The sequence below is a fragment of the Mixophyes fleayi genome, chromosome 10, assembly GCF_038048845.1.
Source record: "Mixophyes fleayi isolate aMixFle1 chromosome 10, aMixFle1.hap1, whole genome shotgun sequence".
Taxonomy (NCBI): domain Eukaryota; kingdom Metazoa; phylum Chordata; class Amphibia; order Anura; family Limnodynastidae; genus Mixophyes; species Mixophyes fleayi.
Genome location: NC_134411.1, coordinates 52,138,186 through 52,144,185, shown reverse-complemented (window position 1 = coordinate 52,144,185; position 6,000 = coordinate 52,138,186).

Below are 6,000 nucleotides of genomic sequence, written 5' to 3'. Positions count from 1 at the left end.
CCAGTCGGAAGCTTTACTCTACATTTGGCACAAGCAAAATACAACACAGACACTCCAGAGGGTCCCTTGTCAGAGGTCCCTTTGTTAGACATAATTGAACAGTATTACAGTAATAAGTGAATACACAATTCACCAATTAATCTGTCTAAGAGTAAGTCCCCAGACAGTACTACAAGACTTGTATACCAGATTTATATACCAGGCAACAAACTTGTAACAGTATTAATTTAACCTCTCTGCAATGTTAAACAATGTGCAAGTGAATGCTCAATAGGCTTCAGTGGCAATCAAAACAAGGTATTTTTTCTCTCACAGAAACGATACCAAACACAGGAGAGGCACAGCAGAGGAGAGAAGCAGCCTGCAGCTCCCGATGTGTGCTTAAAATGGTGCCTCCGCGCTGCAGGGACTTGAACATGGAGGCGGGAGTTCCTCCTTCGGATACGCCCCCTTCCAAAAGAAAAAATGTCCGCTCCACACTGTTACTCCGATCAGCGCATACTAAAGTATGGCTGTCGGCGACTACCGCACACACGCTGGTTTAGGTGCCCAGGCAGCGTGTGTGCTCTCCCCTCCTCAAAACAGCGCCGCTCTCTATAATAGAGCGGAGCGCTCAGTAAAGTCCCCGCTGCTCGTTGTCCCCGGGGGGTTGAGGAGGAGGCTTGCCGGCATGTCCGTTGGCGGGGAGGGCATCAGCCACTTTTTACCTTACGCGGGGATCAGAGTGAAGGAAGTCCAGGACTGTTCACCCCCTCTGGGTCTTAGGATCGATCCCCGCGAGGCACCTTGATGAAGAAAAATAAAATAAAAACATGAAAATATCTAACTAAACTGGGTAAAGGCAAGAGCCTATACCCCAATGACCTGACTCCTAAGGCACTAAAAAAAACCTGAGGTGTCCAGGAGAGGAGGGGCATAGTAGAGGAGGGGCATAGTAGAGGAGGGGAGTGAAAATCATAGAAGTTGTTTAGTGCCTGAATTCCCACACCCACTACTATACCCCAATGTATCGCAGTGTCCCCCAGTGGTAGGAAAGAGAAAGTAACTTCACAAAGATTGCCAAATAAAGGTTAAAGGATTTTTTTCACCTTGTTTTGAAAAATTTACTCTGCATGAACATTATTTATTAAAGAAAATTACAGGTTTTTTTCTTTAAATATTGATTGTATAAAAAGTAATACACTCTGTTTTTTTCTGTTTGTCTATAAACTACATCTGGAAGAGATTTGGTGGATAAACAGGACATCTACAAATAACACCAATTGTCAAGTAAATGTTTTAATGCCTAAAATAAATCTCTCTCTCTCTTTCTTTAGATATATATATATATGTATATATAAATATATATATTTAATAGGAGAAACACACAGTGGTTGAATATTTCTTTATTTGTTTATCCATCTGTTAATGTGAGATAGGGAGAGATCTTTGCGGGTTAATGCTGGGGTGATTTTTATGTTGAAGTTCACCTGTGCCATCTGTAACCCCCTCGTTGCCATCCAGACAGTCAGGCACAGAAACTGCCAGGCTATGGACCGCAAGCGGCGTGCACCTGGGGGTTCTGGTTCTGACTTGGCGTAACTCGCCTGGGCTCAGTCACTGACCAATACTGTGACTGAGCTCGCCCACTAGGTGTGCTCTCAATGAGTGGGCGGTCCTTCTCCAACCACCCCCTACCTCTATAGGAAGTGGGGTGAATTATGTTCTGGGGTCGGTAATCCAGGGTTCGTCTGGACCTGTTGTGGCAAATTCTGAAAAACCGGTCTGAGTACATGGTCTTCCAGCGGTGGTATAGGGTTTAGTTTCTGTTTCTTCCTCTTTAAAGAGGATGTTCGCAGCACCAGTTCAGCTTACCAAAAGTGACCCACTGGGCGCTCGCATTCCACGCCTGGATCCAGGCCAGCAAGCCGGGCTTTTTACCCATTTAAAGCTTGAGAATAGGTTGAAATTGTTTCGGCCCCAAGACCTCTAATCATTCGCTTTCCTGGATAAAACTGCGAGAAGCGCAAGCCAAGCACGAAAATGGGTCCAATTCTGACTGTTCTTCCCAGGAGGATGGCGAGGTTGTTGAATCTGATGTGGAAAACTCCTCTGTTGTGATGGAAGTTCCTGGAAGATTGGTTGGGCTGTGCGCAAGGAGCTGTAGATCATGGAGGCAGTAGTGCCAGAGACTGCTGAGTCTTCTCTCTTTGCAGGGCGGTCAAAGACTTTCTTGGGTGAGCCTTGGTCTTCCCCGGATCATAAGTTCTAGGTGTCCCGTCAGCTGCAGTCTTACTATCCCTTTCCCCCTGAAGTTTTTTGCAAAATGGGAGGCGTCTCCACAAGTTGACGCTCCAGTGGCGAGGTTAGCTAAGGTCACTACCATCCGTCTTCCCAACGCAGCCACGCTTAAGGATGGTGCAGACCATAAGGTTGTGTTTGCCCTTAAAACCATTTTTGTGGCATTGGGGACATAGTTTGCGGCCTGGTTTGGTGTTGCTGTGGGTCAAATAAGCTGTTGAACACTTGTCAGAACAGCGGTCTAAGGGTTTGTTGGCTGCAAAACTGTCTTCTGAACTGCTTCCTGTGGAGAAACAGATTCAGAGAACTACAGATTTCTTGGGAGAGGCGGCCCTGGGCATGGGACTTAATATGGCTCAGCGGACTCTCTGGTTTAATTCCTGGGAGGCTGATTTTGAGTCTATAAAGGCAATGAAATAAAAACAATTCCCTTTTCTGGGGGTGTTTTGTTTGGGCCTCAGCTTGATCTCATTATTAGTAAAGCAACAAAAGGAAAAAGTACTTTTCTCCCTGTCAATGTTCCCAAAACAAAGATATCCAGGTTCCGGTACTTTCGATCTTCAGGCAGGTCTCTGGGTTATTACTCCTTGGGTGAGTCATCCAGAGGTCAGTCATCTTCCCCCAGAGGTGGTCTGCAGCATGAGCATCAGACCTGGTTTGCTTGGAATCTGGCAGCCAAGTCAAAAGACAAGCAGTCGGCGTGACGGGCATTTTGCCTGTCTGTGGTCGGCTATGGTGGGAGCCCGTCTTCTATTAAAGGATCAGTAGTTTCAGTCTACCACAGACTGGGTACGAAGAGTTATGGACCGGGGTACGATAGATCTTCTCTGTTGTCCTCCCAGGCAGATTATTTTCACAGGGCTTCCCTCATATCCAAGAAAGCAGATGTTTCTGCATGAGGCTATGTGCACCCTTATTTCTTCCGGGGTAGTTATTTGTGTTCAGGAATCAAAAAAAGGTTTGGGGTTTTATTCCAAAACCCAGTGGCTCATTCTGAATCTAAAATCTTTAGACACGCACGTCAGGGTGCCCAGATTTAAGATGGAGTCTTTGCGGTCGATGATTCAGGGTATGGAACCAGGGGAGTTCATTGTGGCTCTAGACATCAAGGATGCCTATCTGCAATTTCCCATCTGGGATGGTCAACAGTCCCTCCATAGGATTGGGGTCCATTCGAATCATTACCAATTCCAGGCACTGCCTTTTGGTCTGGCCAGGGCTCCACATGTAATCGCCAAGATCATGGAGGCGCTGTTGCGATCCAAAGGGTTTACAATCAATCCTTACCTGTACTATCTTCTAATGGCGAAGTTCCCGATGGTACTCCTGTCCCATATCCGGGTAACATTCCAGAGTTCCATGGTTGGATTCTCAACTTCAAGAAGTCCAAGTTGACTCTGACCTAAAGGATGTTTTGGCACTTCTATTCGACACCCAACAGCAGATGTTCTTGCCTCCTGACAAAGTTCAAGCTTTACAGAAGATGGGAAGATATCTGTTGACTGTCAAACAGAACTCTGTACACTTCTGTATGAGAGTTCTGAGCAAGACTGTCTCATCTTTAGAGGCGGTCCAGGTTGCTCACTTTCAGCTGTCGAAATGGAACAGATCCCACCTCATTTGGTTCGGTCAGATGCTCCATCTTTCTCCTCAGGGTACATCAGTTACTACTTTGGTGGCTGAAGAAGAACAAGCTCTGCAGGGTCGACCATTCTCGATCTGGAATTGGACCTTGATAACAATGGATGCCAGCCTTCGGGGTTAGGGTGCCAACTGTCTTCATGCCTGGTGTCAGGGTTTTTGGAATCTGAAAGAATTCAAACTTCCAATCACTATATTGGAGCTGCAACAGGGAAGGGTGGTGAAGATACAGTTGGACTATGCCACGGCTGTGGCATACCTCAATCACCAGGTTGGTAAGAAGAGTCCTTTAGTCATGCAAGGGACGCAGAGGATGTTTCGGTGGGGCAAATCTCTCGTGCAGGTGGTCATGGCAATCTTCATTTTAAAATTTTATTAAAGACAAAACCCGATGGGCTTTGTCTTTAATAAAAGTGGCGATTTAAAAAATAACTACAAAGCACTGTGAATCTGTGGTTCTACAGAACCACTGCATAGGAAATATACCCCCCCAAGCCTTCATTCCTCCCTAGAGTTATGTTAAGATTCCACATAACTCAGGACATTGTTATCACTGCACTGTACGACTGAGATTCTTCTGGTCCTTTATGATGCACACAAGAGAGGCTGGCCAGCCTCTAAGGTGACTGTTGCTCAGTGGGTTACGGCTGTTTTCCGTCAGGCTTATGAAGGGTAGCCTGTTCCAGGTAATCTTTGGGCTCACTCCACATGATCAGGGAGTGCTTCCTGGGCGGCACAGCATGGTGCCTCGACTGAATGGCTGTGACGGTTGGCCATCTGGTCTTTTGTTCACACCGTTTTACATGTTTCATGTGTTTGCATCAGGAGATGCAAATTTTGGGAGAAAGTTGTTTTGCCCCGATTTTTTGAGTGTTACCATCTGTAGCTTTGGGATGTCCCCGGAGTCCTCCAATAGGAGTTTAAGGATTTTTATACATAAAATCAATTTCTCTTAGTCCATTGGAGGACACGGGCGCCCAACCTTGACGCTCTGGTGTCAAATAAAATAACGTTTTATTCAGAATTTTTTCAGAACAGATGAAGGAAAAGGGGAGTACAGAGAGGAACAAGTAGATACAATATAATTTTATAACAATATTAACAGTGGAGTACACAAATACATTTTTTAATTTGTAATATGATATAAAATCGACCAATAACAGTAAGGAGGTCAGCCTTTATATTAATTTGTAGTCTGAGTCTGTGATATAAAATGATTGAGGGAAAAGACAGATTGAGAAGAGACAGAGATGGCAGGAGGTCTTAGTATAAGGAAAATAAGAGATGGGGAAAAAGAGGATTTTTACTCACCGTAAAATCAATTTCTCTTACTACACTGGGGGACACTGTCATACATTGGGGTATAGTAGGTGGGACTGGAGTTAGGCACTTATAAAATTTGTTTGTTACCATGACTCCTCCCCCACTATGCTCCTCCTCTGTAGCTAAGACTTCAGTTTTGTATAACTAAGCCAGGAAGAGAGGAAAAACAATTCAGAAAGTAACACCAAAGACAGCACTACTTTCAGAGCAAGGGAGGGTGCGCAGTATCCCCCAGTGTAGTAAGAGAAATTGATTTTACGGTGAGTAAAAATCCTCTTTTTTCTGTCCTACCACTGGGGACACTGCAATACATTGGGGAGCTACCAAAGCTGTCTCCAATTTTGTGGACAAAACCCTGCTTTAGTGAATGCAAAGGCATGCAACAAAGAAAACAACATGCAGCAGAAATAGACGCTGCCACTCTGTACAACTGCGCCATTGAATGATGCTGTTGTGCCGTCCAAGAAGCTGGCTGCAACCCTCCTGGAGAGTGCACTCTAAAAGTCACTGGAACCTGCAGAGGGGTACAGACAGAATGGTGGTCGTGATGCAGTGGCAAGAGACCACATAGATCCATCCTGAACAGGAACTGTGCGAACAAGAGCACAAACTACCTCCCGCCGGAGAAGCGTTACACAGAATGAAGAGGCACAAGAATTATATACTGCAATCCCTGAGTAAGTGGGATGCAGTCACCAACCGTCAGAACCAATAATGCCTCGTGCAACGCGCCACTAATTTTCTGGGAAATGTTAT